The sequence below is a fragment of the Bubalus kerabau genome, chromosome 11 (assembly GCF_029407905.1).
Source record: "Bubalus kerabau isolate K-KA32 ecotype Philippines breed swamp buffalo chromosome 11, PCC_UOA_SB_1v2, whole genome shotgun sequence".
NCBI lineage: Eukaryota > Metazoa > Chordata > Mammalia > Artiodactyla > Bovidae > Bubalus > Bubalus kerabau.
This window is the reverse complement of record NC_073634.1, coordinates 9,185,959-9,201,347: the sequence shown is the minus strand read 5'-3', so window position 1 is coordinate 9,201,347 and position 15,389 is coordinate 9,185,959. Positions and strand designations below refer to the sequence as shown.

Genomic DNA, 15,389 nt, shown 5'->3' with positions numbered 1-15,389 from the left:
AATGCTGGCAACTGGAGAATTCTCTAGTTCAGTGCCTCCTTAGTTCTAAAATAAAATTGAAAGAAGAGAAATTGGTTGGTCATTGAAGATGCCTATTCTGAAGACTTCTTGAATTGACTATTAGAGGGACTTTCCTGGTGGTCCAGTGGCTAAAACTCTGGCCTCCCCATACAGGGGGCCTGGGTTGGATCCCAGGTCAGGGAGCTGAGATCATGCATGATGCAATGAACAGCAAAGACTCCATGTGCCACAACAAAGGCCTGGCGCAGCTAAATAAATTTTTTTTTAAGTTTAAAAAATGGTTAGATATCCCTCTAGGAAGGTCCTGCCAATTAAGAGCAGCAGACATGACTTGCTAACTTGGGAAACTGATTTAAATTATCTTGAAGGTATTCTTATTTACTACAGTAAATAAACTTCATTGTGTTTGGGAGGTCTGTTTGTTACTGGGGTTTGGTCTTTTTATTTTTGTACTGCAGATTTTTTTTTTTTTAATATTTGTTTATCTATTTAGGCTGTGCCAGGTCTGGCCAGTTGTGGCATGCTGGATCTTTAGTAGTGGGATCTAGTTCCCTGACCGGGGATCAAACCCAAGTCACTTGCATTGGGAGCACAGAGTCTTAGCCACTGCACCACCAGGTGAGTCCAATTTTACTGTTTTGTTTTTTTTTTTTAAGTTGTTTCAAAATATTTGAACATTATGTGCCCCCCAAGCCCCAATAAACTTTTTTTTTCTGTAGGAACAATTTCAAAATTAGGTTGATGTTAAAAAGAACCCCAGAGGACCCAGATGGAGTCACTTCTCCTAGGTCACACCACTAACCTAACTAAAACTTCATCCACCCCCAGAAAGTATGAATGCTAGTCACTCAGTTGTAGCCGACTCTTTGACCTCAGGGACTGCAGCCAACCAGACTCTTCCGTCCATGGAATTCTCCAGGCAAGAATACTGGAGTGGGTTGCCATTCCCTCCTCCAGGGGATCTTCCTGATCCATGGGTTGAACCCCAGTCTCCCACATAGAAGGCAGATTCTTTACCGTCTGAGCCACCAGGGAAGCCAAAATGTAGGCTTAACCAGAAATTTTCTAGTCTGCATCAATGAGGTAATTGGTCATCTGGACCCTCTCCATGCCCCAAAGGAAGATGAGGTAGTCTGCCACAAAGACCCTTTCCGTTCCCCATAAGCAAGTTGTGTGCTGTGCTCAGTCTCTTCAGTCATGTCCGACTCTTTTACCTGCCAGGCTCCTCTATCCGTGGAATTCTCCAGGCAAGAATACTGGAGTGGGTTGCCGTGCCCTCCTCCAGGGGATTTTCTTGACCCAGGGAGTGAATCTGCGTCACTTGCGTTGCGGGCGGGTTCTTTACCCACTGAGCCACCTAAGAAGCCCCATAAGCGAGTTACCTATGCCTGAAATAACGTTTTTTTTTGCTGATGAGTTCCTTGTCTTGCCTTTGAAAACATTTCCTTTCCTAAAGCTGTTGGGAGCTCCTCTCTACTTCCTGAATGGGATGCTGCCTCACTTGTGAACGGTTCAGTAAAACCAATTAGATCTCTGAAATGTACCCGGTTGTATTTTTGTTATTTAACAGCAGATTCCAGGGTTTCCTGCATGTTCCCTGAAAACAACTCTCAGATCCTGGAAACAAATAACCACAAACATAAATCTGTCCTCTCATAGTTCTGGAAGCTAAAAGTTCCAAAATGAAAGTATGAGCAGAGCCAGGCTCTACACCCTTGAAGGCTGTAGGGAAGAATACTTCCTGTCTCCTCCTGGCTCCCAGTGATGTCCATTGGTGTCTGGCGTCCTTTCTCTTATGCTTCTGCCATTCCCATCTCTGCCTCTGAGGTCAGGTGGCCTTCTTTTTTTATATTAATGTTCATTGGAGTATAGTTGCTTTACAATGTTGCATTACTTTCTACTGAACAGCAAAGTGAATCAGTATATATATATATATATATATATATATATATATATATATCTTCTCTTTTTTGGATTCCCTTCCCACTCATTTTTTTAAACTCAGCTTTATTGAGATGTATTGATATATAGCATTGTATAAGTTTCAGGTGTATAGCATATAATGTTTTGATATATGGTGCTGGAGAATATGCTTGAGGGTCCCTTGGATAGTCAGTTAATCCTAAAGGAAATAAACCCTGAATATTCATTGGAAAGACTGATGCCAAAGCTGAAGCTCCAGTACTTTGGTCACCTGATGCGAAGCGCCGACTCATTGGAAAAGACCCTAATGCTGGTGAAGATTGAAGGCAAAAGGAGAAGAGAGTGACAGAGAATGAGATGGTTGGATGAGATCACTGACTCAATGGACATGAGTGTGAGCAAACTCCAGGAGATAGTGAAGGACAGGGAATCCTGGCGTGCTGCAGTCTGTGGGGTCGCAAAGGGTGGGGCATGACCTAGCAACTGAACAACAACAAACAACATACATTACAAAATGATTAGCAGAGTGAGTTCAGTTAACATCGTTCACCTCACACACTTACAATTTTTCCTTGTGATGAAAACTTTTTAAGATCTACTCTCTTAGCAACACTCAAATATACAGTACAGTATTGTTAACTGTAGTTATCAGGCTGTATATTAAAGCCCCAGAACTTATTTCTCATGTGTAACTGGAAGTTTGTACATTTTGACCACCTTCACATAAATTCTTCTCTCATATAGACCTTTCCTTCTCAGCAGTTTTGCCTGCTGTTTGTTTTACTTTGCATCTCAAACTGCTCCTGCACGTTCAGGGCACCACAGCACATTGCATAGAATTCTCTGAGCTATAGAGTAGGTTCTCAGTAGTTGTCCATTTTATGCAGAGTATCAACATGTGGCCTTCTTTCCTGTGTATCTGTGCTTCACTTGGCTTTCTTATGGGGACACCAGTCACCCTAATCTCATATGACCTCATCCTGACTAATTACACCTGTAAAGACCCCATTTCCAAATAAGGTCGCATCCTGAGGTTCTGGGTGGACATGAGTTTTGAGGAGACAAAACTCATTCTCCAATCAGTAGAGACCCAAAGTTCTCCTGGGCACATGTCTTTGTGATTCTCCTTCACACCCACCTCATCTCTGCCCTTAGACTCTCCCCTAGCATTTATACAGTTAAAAAGCACTGCGGTTTATTTTTATATTTACTTATGTATTTTGCAGCACATGGGATCTTTGGTTGAGCCATGCAAACTCTTAGTTGTGGCATGAGAAATCTTAAGTTCCGAGACCAGGGATCAAACCTGGACCCCTTGCATTGGGAGTTTGGAGTCTTAGCCACTGGACCACCAGGGAAGTCCCCAACAAACAGTGTTTTGAGCCCCTACTATGTGCCAGCCAGGGCTGGAGGCAGTGAGCAGAGACGATAAAGCCCTGCCTCAGAGGAGTTGGGCAGCCTCTTGTTCAGCCCTACAGTAACTCGCAGCACAGCCTGGAACCCACAGGAGACCCGCCTCATCCTGACCATTGACTTGGCCATGTAATTGAAACATCCTGCTGAAACTTTTAAATTCTTTCAGAAATGGATCACAAGTTTCCCTTTGTCTTTAGACTGAAGTACAGACAGGATTTCACCTTGCCGTCATGATAGCTCGTATGTTCTCAGACAGTAACCCCCAGGGCCAGTGACACAGAGAGGACTGGTTGCCCTGCACAGAGGGCCCTCCAGCTGCTATGCCTTCCACCTCCTGTGCCTTTTACAGTCTGTTTCTTTCTGCTCTGCTGGGTTGTAACTCTCGCCTGAGAGTTAGCCTTGTAGCTGCAGTCCACACAAAAGTGTTGTGGTGAGAGGGCATATGGTTGCTAGAAACTTGATTTTTTTTAATCATTTTTTAAATTTTTATTGATCAATTTGGCTGCGCCCGGTTTTAGTCGCAACACGAGGGATCTTCCCTCTTCGATGCAGTGTGCGGGATCTTTAGTTGCAGCATGGAGAATCTGGTGCCCTGACCGGGGATTGAACCTGGGCCCCCTGCATTGGGAACCCACACTGGAGCACGAGGGAAGATCCTATAAAACATTTTTGAAAAGACCACATTTTGGAGATTTAAAATAGATGAATGGTTTCCAAAGATTGGGGGGTGGGTGGGTGGCAGAGAGGTAAGTCTGCCTCTGAAAGGGTAACGTGGGGAGCTCTGTGGTGATGGGAGAGTTCTCTACCTAAGTTGTGATGTTGGCTACACAAATGTGTACATGTGATAAAACTGCATAGAACTGAACACATATATTGTAACATTGCTTGTTTCTCAATTTCGATTGTGTACTAGACTTACACAAAATGCTACCCTATTGAGGGAAATCGGGTGAAGAGTAAGTAGCACTCTCCCTACATGCTTTTGCAATTTCCTGTGAATCTGCAGTTATTTCTTCTGTTTTAAAAAAAACTTGCTTAAAAAAAAAAAAAACTATTGAATTTGTTACAGTATTGCTTCTCTTTTATATTTTGATTTTTTTTTTTTTGGCTGCAAGGCATATGGGATCTTAGCGCCCCAATCAGGGATCGAACCCTTACTCCCTGCATTGGAAGGCTGTCTTAACTACTGGACCACCAAGGAAGTCCCTGCAGTTATTTCGAAATAAAAAGTTTTTTTTTTTTTTTAATATAGCAACATTCCTATGGCATAATGCTAAATGCAGAAAGCAAAATAAATGTGTTTCTCTGTGTGTGTGTGTAAATGCATGTACGCTTAAAACTGCAAACAGTGCTAGTCCTTAAATATTTACCTTTTTTCAAAAAAGCTTTTTATTGAAGTGTAGTTTACAGTGTTGTTAGTTTCAGCTGTGCCATAAAATGATTGTTATATATTCTTTTTCAGATTCTTTTCCATTATAAATTTTAAGATACTGAATATATTTGGCTTCCCTGGTGGCTCAGTGATAAAGAATCCGCCTGAAATGCAGGAGACGTGGGTTCAACCCCTGGGTGGGGAAGATCCCCTGGAGAAGGAAATGGTAACCCACTCGAGTATTCTCGCCTGGAAAATTATATGCACAGAGGAGCCTGGTGGGTCCTTGTTCTTTATCTGTTGTATATATAGGAGTCCATATGTTAATCACAAACTATCCCTCCCCCACCCTCTTCCCTTTGATAACCATAAGTTTGTCTCCTATTTCTGTGAACCTACTTCTGTCTTGGAAATAAGTTTATTCATATTGTTTTTATTAGATGTGGGATGTGATACCATAGTTGTCTTTGTCTGACTTACTTCACTTAATCATCTCTAGGTCCTTTGCTTCTTCTTACATTGATGTGACTTCTGAATAAAATGTATTACCTTTAGGATGGAAAAGAATTGTATGGAAACACAGGAAACATGCACTGTGGGTGTATGATTGGAATCTGTTCCCATTTACTCAGACGTCTGCCCGTGAGACCTTTCTGAAGTCCCCTCCGCTCCCCAGCTGAAAGGAGCGGTAGGTGTTTCTTCTCTGTCTGTCACCTGCTCCTTCTTTCTGGCTGCCAGCAGCTTGCATCCATGCTGCACGTGGATCACTGTGAGACTGAAGGAAAGCAGTCCAGGTGTCCCTGTGGTGCCATCAAAGAGAGCTTGCAGTTGGTTTATTTCTTATCCCTCCAGAAAAACCAGGAAAGGCAAAAAAAAGGAAAGAGGCTTCAGTGGAAACCTTTGATTTTTCTGCCCATCACATGAATGGTCACCTCCTGTGCGCATGCTAGCATCATAAAGCTCTTTCCATCTCTGACTCTCCCCAGCCCCTTCTATATACCAGTCATTTGGGGTATCTTGTCAGTTCAGGGCTTTCAAATGACTTGACCAACTCAGCTGGAACAGGCGTAAGCCAGGGAGGTTGGCAGAGCTACAGAAGCAGGCTCATCTGGTCTGCCCGTGCGTGCCTGCTAAGTCGCTTCAGTCGTGTCCGACTCTTTGCAGCCCTGTAGACTGTAACCCTCCAGTCTCTTCTGTCCATGGGATTCTCCAGGCAAAAATACTGCAGTGGGTTGCCATTTCCTCCTCCTGGGGATCTTCCCGGCCCAGGGATCGAACCCTAGTCTCTTCTGTCATTGGCATGTGGTTCTTTACCACTAGTGCCAACGGGGTGCAGCTCAGTAAACCCCTCCCTAGCACAATTTGTGAGCCCTGAGCGTGAGCTGGAGTGGCAGGGGGACAACGTGGAGGAGACCTAGTCCGTGCTCTTGAGGAGCCTTCAGGCTGGATGAGGAGGCGCTTAGCATCCCCTGCTTTGAAATACTGGCTTCAAGTGGCTCTCTGGGCCTCAGGTTCCTCTTCTGGGCAACAGGGGCTTCCCTGGTGGCTCAGACAGTAAAGAATCCATCTGCAATGTGGGAGACCTGGGTTTGATCCCTGCGTCGGGAAGATCCCCTGGAGGAGGGCATGGCAGCCCACTCCAGTGTTCTTGCCTGGAGAATCCCCATGGACAGAGGCGTCTGGCGGGCTCTAGTCCATGAGAGTCGGACACAACTGAGAGACAAAGCACAGCGCAGCCGGACAACAGACGATCCACAGCAAGGGAGCCACTCTTTGGGCTCCCCTTGCTTCAAATACCTCTCTTGAGAAAGAGAAGAAAGAGTTGTGTGGGTTTTTTTTTTTTTAAGTTAATCTTTTTTGGATTGTGGATTTTTAGGCATAAATCTATCTTTACTGGGACTTCTGGTTAAGAAGTGGTCCAGTGGTTAAGAATCTGTGCTTCCATTGCAGGGGACATGGGTTTGATCCCTGGTCTGGGAACTAAGATTCCATGTGCCATGGAGTGTGGCCAAAAACAAACAACCCCCTCCCCCAGAATTAGCTTTTACTGTTCACCTCATTCAATAAAACTTTTATTTCAGCCTTTAGATAATTTCAAGACATCTGACATGAAATTAAGCATTTCTAAATCTTTCTAATGAAAAAGACCAAACCTATGAACATAGAGGGGCTTCCCTGGTGGCTCAGTGGTGAAGAATCTGCCTACAACGCAGGAGCCGTAGAAGATGCAGGTTTGATCCCTGGGTCAGGAAGATCCCCTGGAGGAGGGCATGGCAACCCACTCCAGTATTCTTGCCTGGAGAATCCCATGGACAGGGGAACCTGGTGGGCTACAGTCCATGGGGGTCACAAAAAGTCAGATACCAGGGAAGTGACTTATCATTCATACCGGCCTTTCTCCTCTCAAGAGAGTATAAGTTCCATAAGACCAGAAATATTTTTTTCAATGTTTTAATTTGTAGTTCTTTCTCTCTTTATTTTTGTTTCACTGGGTCTTCGTTGCTGCGCACGGCTTTCTCTAGTTGCAGCCAGCGGGAGCTGCTTACTCTTGGTTTTGGTGAGCAGATTTCTCATTGCAGTGGCTTCTCTTGTTGCAGAGCACAGGCTCCAGGCACACAGTCTCCAGTATTTCGACACACAGGCTCAGTAGTTGTGGTGCTGGGGCTTAGTTGCTCCATGGTGTGTGGGATCTTCCCAGAACAGGGATTGAACCTGTGTCCCTTGCTTCAGCAGGCGGATTCTTATCCACTGCACCACCAGGGAAGTCCAAGACCAGAGATCTTAACTGTCTTACTTCTTTACTTTCCTAGGACCTGGAAGAGTGCCTGGCATGTAATCTGTACTCAATAAATATTTGCTGAAGGAGGGAAGGAAGGGCTTGTCAGTATAGTGCTGGTGTTGAATGTTTCTCTTTTTCATTTTAGGATGGTGGTTCTCAATCTTGGTTTTGCACTGTTATCACCTGAGGAGCTTTTAAAAAGTCATGCTGCCCATGCCATACCCAAGACCAGTCAAGGCAGAATCTCTGGGGCTGGTGCCCAGGTATCAGTATATTTTTTTAAGTTCCTGGGGTGTTTTCAAGTCTGAGTCCGTTGCTCGCAAAGCAGTCCTTTTTGAAGCAGTACCTGTCATCTCCACTAGATGGCAGCCGAAACCGCCTGGATGTTACCAGCCAAGCCCTAAAACCCACGCCCTGTGTGTGTGTGTGTGTGTGTGTGTGTTTGTGTGTGTGTGCGTGCGTGCTCAGTCGCTCAGTCGTGTCCCACTCTTGGCCACTCCATGGACTGTAGCCCACCGGGCCCCTCTTTCTATGGGATTTCCCAGGCAAGAATTCTGGGAATGCGTTGTCATTTCCTTCTCCAGGGGATCTTTCCGACCCAGGGATGGAACCCACATCTCCTTCATTGGCAAGCAGGTTCTTTACCACTGAGCCACCTGGGAAGCCCAAGAGCTAAAATTCTCTCAAAAAAATAATGCCACATACCATAGATGTATATTTGTTTCATCAGATTGGGGTTGGTGTTTATACTGGGAGTAATCCCATAACTCTTAACTACAGCACATCTTCTGGTTTTGCTTCATTTTAAAATAAAAGGAAGTGAAATAATGATAAAACAATACATACACACATACCATACATCTATGGTATATGAGATTTTTTTTTCTGAATGAATTTTAGCTATTTCTAATCACTTTCCCTTAAAAAAAATGAAAAACTTTAGGCATATAAAGAATTATACAACATCAGCATAATAAGTATCTATATGCCTTTAACCCAGGCTAAGAAATCAGAAATAAATACAATTGTAATCCCCAGGGACTGTTTTTTTCCCTATTCCACCTCTCCTATTGTGGTGGTAGTTCAGTTCAGTTCAGTAGCTCAGTCGAGTCCGACTCTTTGCGACCCCATGAATTGCAGCACGCCAGGCCTCCCTGTCCGTCACCAACTCCCAGAGTTCACCCAAACTCGTGTCCATCGAGTCGGTGATGCCATCCAGCCATCTCATCCTCTGACGTCCCCTTCTCCGCCTGCCCCCAATCCCTCCCAGCATCAGAGTCTTTTCCAATCAGTCAACTCTTCACATGAGGTGGCCAAAATACTAGAGTTTCAGCTTTAGGATCAGTTCTTCCAATGAATACCCAGGACTGATCTCCTTTAGGATGGACTGGTTGGATCTCCTTGCAGTCCAAGGGACTCTCAAGAGTCTTCTCCAACACCACAGTTCAAAAGCATCAATTCTTTGGCGCTCAGCTTTCTTCACAATCCAACTCTCACATCCATACATGACCACTGGAAAAACCATAGCCTTGACTAGACGGACCTTTGTTGGCAAAGTAATGTCTCTGCTTTTGAATATGCTATCTAAGTTGGTCATAACTTTCCTTCCAAGGAGTAAGCGTCTTTTATTTTCATGGCTGCAATCACCATCTGCAGTGATTTTGGAGCCCCGAAAAATAAAGTCTGACATTGTTTCCACTCTTTCCCCATCTATTTCCCATGAAGTCATTGGACCAGATGCCATGATCTTCGTTTTCTGAATGTTGAGCTTTAAGCCAACATTTTCACTCTCCTCTTTCACTTTCGTCAAGAGGCTTTTGAGTTCCTCTTCACTTTCTGCCATAAGGGTGGTGTCATCTGCATATATGAGGTTATTGATATTTCTCCCAGGAATCTTGATTCCAGCTTGTGCTTCATCCAGCCCAGCGTTTCTCATGATGTACTCTGCACAGAAGTTAAATAAGCAGGGTGACAATATACAGCCTTGACGTACTCCTTTTTCTATTTGGAACCAGTCTGTTCCATGTCCAGTTCTAACTGTTGCTTCCTGACCTGCATATAGGTTTCTCAAGAGGTAGGTCAGGTAGTCTGGTATTCCTATCTCTTTCAGAATTTTCACAGTTTATTTTGATCCACACAGTCAAAGGCTTTGGCATAGTCAATAAAGCAGAAATAGATGTTTTTCTGGAACTCTCTTGCTTTTTCCATGATCCAGAGGATGTTGGCAATTTGATCTCTGGTTCCTCTGCCTTTTCTAAAACCAGCTTTAACATCAGGAAGTTCATGGTTCACGTATTGCTGAAGCCTGGCTTGGAGAATTTTGAGCATTACTTTACTAGCATGTGAGATGAGTGCAATTGTGCGGTAGTTTGAGCATTCTTTGGCATTGCCTTTCTTTGGGATTGGAATGAAAACTGACCTTTTCCAGTCCTGTGGCCACTGCTGAGTTTTCCCAATTTGCTGGCATATTGAGTGCAGCACTTTCACAGCATCATCTTTCAGGATTTGAAATAGCTCAACTGGAATTCCATCAGCTCCACTAGCTTTGTTCATAGTGATGCTTTCTAAGGCCCACTTGACTTCACATTCCAGGATGTCTGGCTCTAGGTGAGCGATCATACCATCATGATTATCTTGGTCATGAAGATCTTTTTTGTACAGTTCTTCTGTGTATTCTTGCCACCTCTTCTTAATATCTTCTGCTTCTGTTAGGTCCATACTGTTTCTGTCCTTTATTGAGCCCATCTTTGGATGAAATGTTCCCTTGGTATCTCTAATTTTCTTGAAGAGATCTCTAGTCTTTCCCATTCTGTTGCTTTCCTCTGTTTCTTTGCATTGATCGCTGAGGAAGGCTTTCTTATCTCTCCTTGCTATTCTTTGGAACTCTGCATTCAGATGCTTATATCTTTCCTTTCCTCCTTTGCTTTTCGTTTCTCTTCTTTTCACAGCTATTTGTAAGGCCTCCCCAGACAGCCATTTTGCTTTTTTGCATATCTTTTCCATGGGTGGCGGTTTAGTCACTGAGTCATGTCTGACTGAGGCTCCATGGTTTGTAGCCCACCAGGCTTCTCTGTCCATGGGATCCCAAGCAAGAATAATGAAACTGGTTCCTGACCCAGGGATTGAACCTGCATCTCCTGCTTTGTAGGTGGGTTTTTTATGGACTGAACCACCAGGGACGCCGTCTCCTATTGTGAAAAGGCAAAATTTATGAGTCAGCTTATAGGTACACAGAATCTCTCAATGCCATAGACACAGCAAAAAAAAAAAAAAAAAAAAAAATCCAGGATTTAAAAGAATCTCTCTTTTCTTTTTTACTAACCTGACTTGATTAAAAAATATCTTTGAAGTATAGTTGATGTACAGTATTATATAAGTTACAAGTGTACAATATCAGATCAGATCTTATAGTGATTCACAATTTATCAAGGTTATATTCCATTTACAGTTATAATAAACTATTGGCTACATTCCCTGTGTTGTATAATATGTCCTTGGAGATTATTTTATATACAACAGTTTGTGCCACTTATATCCCTGTTCTTATCTTATCCCTCCGCCTCCCCTCTCCCCTCTCGTAACCACTCATTCATTCTCTGTATCTGTGAGTCTGCTTCTTTTCCCTTATATTCACTGGTTTGCTGTACTTTTTCTTTTTCTTTTTTTTTTTTTTTTGCTGTATTTTTTCGATTCCACACGTAAGTGATATCATACAGTATTTATCTTGCTGTGTCTGATGTATCTCACTAAGCACAATGTCCATCCATGTGGCTACAAATGGCAAAATTTCATTTTCTTAACGGCTGAGCAGTATTTCGTTGTGTGTATATGCATGCCTCATCTTCTCTTTCCATTCATCTATCGATGGACACTCACACTGCTTCCATCCCTTGGCAATTTTAAGTAATGCTGCTGTGAACACTGGGGTGCATGTATCTTTTCGAATTGCTGTTCGTGTATTTTTCAGATAAAGATCCAGAAGTGTGACTTCTGGATCATACGGTGGTTCTAGTTTTGGTTTTTGAGAAACCTCCATGCTGTTTTCCACAGTGGCCGCACCAGTTTACACTCCCACTGTAACTGAGCGGGACCCTGTGGGTCACCCGCCACCCGCATCCCCGCCTCCACACATCCTCCAGCTGTCTGTGTCTGTAGAGAAACTTTAAGGGTAAATTTAGGGACTTCCCTGGAGGCCCCGTGGTTCAGACTTCACCTTTGAGTGCAGGGGGTGCTGGACTGATATATAGTGGGGAAGCTAAAATCGCACAAGCCTCATTTCCAAAAAACCAAAACATAAAACAGAAGCAACATTGTAACAAATTCAATAAAGACTTTTAAAATGGTCCACCTCAAAAAAATTCTTTAAAATAAAAGAATAATGGGAGAAGTGAGAAATTGCAGAAAGAAAGGAAAACAGCCAAACAACAAAATAATAATAGTTTAGCCATTAAGTTCCTCCTCAAGGACTTTAGATAATATTCTGAGCCATATCCTTTCAGCCTTTTTGCAGAGATTGAAACCCCCGCCAGGTGGAAGCAGGTATGCTGCCCACAAGCGCACAGACCCCCGACAGGTTGGAACCAAGTTGATGATGTTGACTCCTGATTACCTCACCACCAGCCAATCAGAAGGATGTCTACGAGCTGATCAGACACCCCATGAACCAACCTCCCCGCCCCTCCACCCACCTTGTCTTTAAAATCCTCCCCATGAAAGCTTTCATGGGGTTCAGGTCTTTCAAGCACTAGCTGCCTGGACTAAATAATAAACGTTGCAATAAATGCTGAGTCTCCTTCACCACAATCCCGTGTCAGTGAACTGGCTTTACTGAACTCAGGTGAGTGCACCCAGGTTTGGTTTGGTAACACCACAAACAGTGTACAAGTGATCTGGCTTGATCTGAAATCCTCTTTTTATAACAGGTTTATTGAGACAAAATTCACATGCCATACAATTCCCCCATTTCAAGCGAACAAGTCAATGGTATCCTTCTGTTTTTAGGGTCTGTTTCGTGGTTCAGATGGTAAAGAATCTGCCTGCAATGTGGGAGACCTGGGTTCAATCCCTGGGTTGGGAAGATCCCCTGGAGAAGGGAACGGCACCCCACTCCAGTACTCTTGCCTGGAAAATCCCATGGACAGAGGAGCCTGGTCGGCTGCAGTCCATGGGGTTGCAGAGTCAGACACGACTGAGCGACTTCACTGTTTTTGACTGTGGTTTGCTGCTGCACGGGCTTGTCTGGTTGTGACGATCCAGGGCTACTGGCGGTTGCGGTGCATGGACTTCTCACGGCAGCGGCTTCCCTTGTTGTGGAGCACCGGCTCTGGGCGCACGGGCTTTAACAGTTGAGGCACATGGGCTCGGAAGTTGCGGTTCCGGGCTCTAGAGCACAAGCTCAGTAGTTGTGGCACACGGGTTTAGTTGCTCCGCAGCACGTGGGATCTTCCCAGATCAGGGATCGAACCCATGTCTCCTGCATTGGCAGGTGGATTCTTTACCACTGAGCCACCAGGGAAGCCCTAGAGTCTGCTTTCTATATGCAGCTCTGGGCTCTTCTTCAGAGATATTCTCAGGCTCCGTCCAAACTGGTCATGTGTGAAGTTCCCCTCTGCTTCCATGGTGTTCCTGGGGAGCCATCAATCTCCTCCCTCACAGACCCATTTCTCCCATCCCCACATGGGCACAGAAAAAGGCCTGATGAAACAGCCAGCAAGCCGTGGGAAGCTGGGCAGAACTTAGATGGTGTGTTTAATAAGCTTCTGTATCTTTTGACAGTTTCACAAATGGTATGTCTATTATTTTAATTTTAGAACAATTTTTAAAGTTTTATCTCTCCCTAGCATCTGCCTAGTTATCATCTCCAGAGGCACTAGTGGTAAAGAACCCGCCTGCCATGGCAGGAAGTGTAAGAGATTCGTGTTTGCTCCCTGGGTTGGAAGATCCCTTGGAGGAGGGCATGGCAACCCACTCCAGTATTCTTGCCTGGAGAATCCCTTGGAGGAGCCTGGTGGGCTTCCAACTATAGGGTTATTGAGTTGGACATAATTGAAGTGACTTAGCACGCACGCATCTTCCTATATGGAAAATGCCAGGAGCATCCAGTGGAAAGCAGACCATCCTTTCCTTCCCAAAGAGCAAGTTCTGTGTCAGATTTCCCATCATAAGTGGGTCAACTCCATCTCTCTTGTTCTTCCTTCCATCACTCCAAGGATGAAGGTCCTCCCCACGCTAACTCATTTGTAGACAATGATAGGCATGACTGCCTTTAGGTAGAGAAAGTTTAAGTCACAGAATTCCTTTTAACAGACAAAGGTACCAAATGCCATAGAGACCAGTCCACTAAAAACACAGGAAATGAAAGCAGTGTTGCTGCTAAGTCACTTCAGTCGTGTCCGACTCTGTGCAACCCCATAGACGGCAGCCCACCAGGCTCCCCCGTCCCTGGGATTCTCCAGGCAAGAACACTGGAGTGGGTTGCCATTTCCTTCTCCAATGCATGAAAGTGAAAAGTGAAGGTGAAGTCAGTCAGTGGTTTTCTACTCTTAGCGACCCCATGGACTGCAGCCTACCAGGTTCTTCCGCCCATGGGATTTTCCAGGCAAGAGTACTGGAGTGGGGTGCCATTGCCTTCTCCAGAAAGCAGTGTTAATGTCCATCAACTTTCTTGACAGCAGCTCTGAGTGCAGCCTGGAGCTGGCCCATCCCTGACTGTGTGTCTGGCAGAGACCCTGGCCCTGAATCCAGGTGGGAGGGGACCTCAGACACAGCATATCCAAGCTAGTGAGCCTGGGGAACCCCGAACTGTGTTTACTCAAGGACCCCTGGGAGAGCATCACCCGATCAAGAGCTGTGAAGAGTCTGAGATTTTGCCTTACAAGGAAGCCACCACTGTTTCATGGCTCTGGTGGAAAAGGGGACTCCTGGGTCAGAACTGGAGGATGGATCATTACTCACAGACATAGCAGCAGCATCCGTGCCGGTTCCCAGGGCCCCAGCTCCCAGGACCACACAGAGACGGCCAGGTGAGCCCCGCACCTCAGTAATGACACTGCAGGAGGAGATCCCTGAGCTCATGGCACCAGGGCTTTTATAACAGACAACAAGCCTATCTGACCTTTATGATAGAGAGGGCAGCCTTAGTCACACCTACCCTTCCCCCTCGCTGTTCATCAGACTCAGATTCTTGGAAAGATGACCCAAAACAAAGGTAGTCAGAGCCTTGGTCGCCAAGATCCAGGGAGAACTGTCATAGTTTAGCTCTAAACAAAAATACCCTCTATAATTATTATAGTTCTGAATTCTGTACATTTGGATAGTTTTTTCCTTTTTTTAAATCTTTTGATCAGGTGTCATGTGGATCTTAGTTCCTGACCAGGGATGGAAACCATGCCCCCTGCCTTAGCAGCACGGAGTTGTAACCATTGGACCACCAGGGAAGTCCCTATGTGCATTTCAGATACACCCATGGCTGATTCATGTCAATGTATGGGAAAACCCACTACAATATTGTAAAGTAATTAGCCTACAATTAAAATAAATATATTAAAAAATAATTAAATGGGAGCCTTAGGAAAATGTGAGTGAAAGTCGCTCAGTCATGTCCGACTTTTTGCGACCCCTTTGGAATTCTCCAGGCCAGAATACTGGAGTGGGTATCCTTTCCCTTCTCCAGGGGATCTTCCCAGCCCAGGGATCGAACCCAGGCCTTCGACATTGCAGGCGGATTCTTTACCAGCTGAGCCTATCGTCCATAAAATTCAAGTCCTCTGTTTTTCTTTACTAGGCTGCTGCTACTGCTGCTGCTACATTGCTTTAGTTGTGTCCAACTCTGTGAAACCCCATAGACAGCAGCCCACCAGGCTCCACCGTCCCTGGGAT

General features: G+C 44.8%; 1 long non-coding RNA gene across 1 annotated transcript; it reads left to right on the top strand.

The window, feature by feature from the left end:
- Positions 1-514: 514 nt before the first annotated feature.
- LOC129622334 (uncharacterized) lies at positions 515-14,997 on the top strand. Its single transcript, XR_008699909.1, has 4 exons — positions 515-639; positions 7,657-7,774; positions 12,011-12,348; positions 14,858-14,997. It is a non-coding gene; the product is annotated as an uncharacterized LOC129622334 (long non-coding RNA).
- Positions 14,998-15,389: the final 392 nt, after the last annotated feature.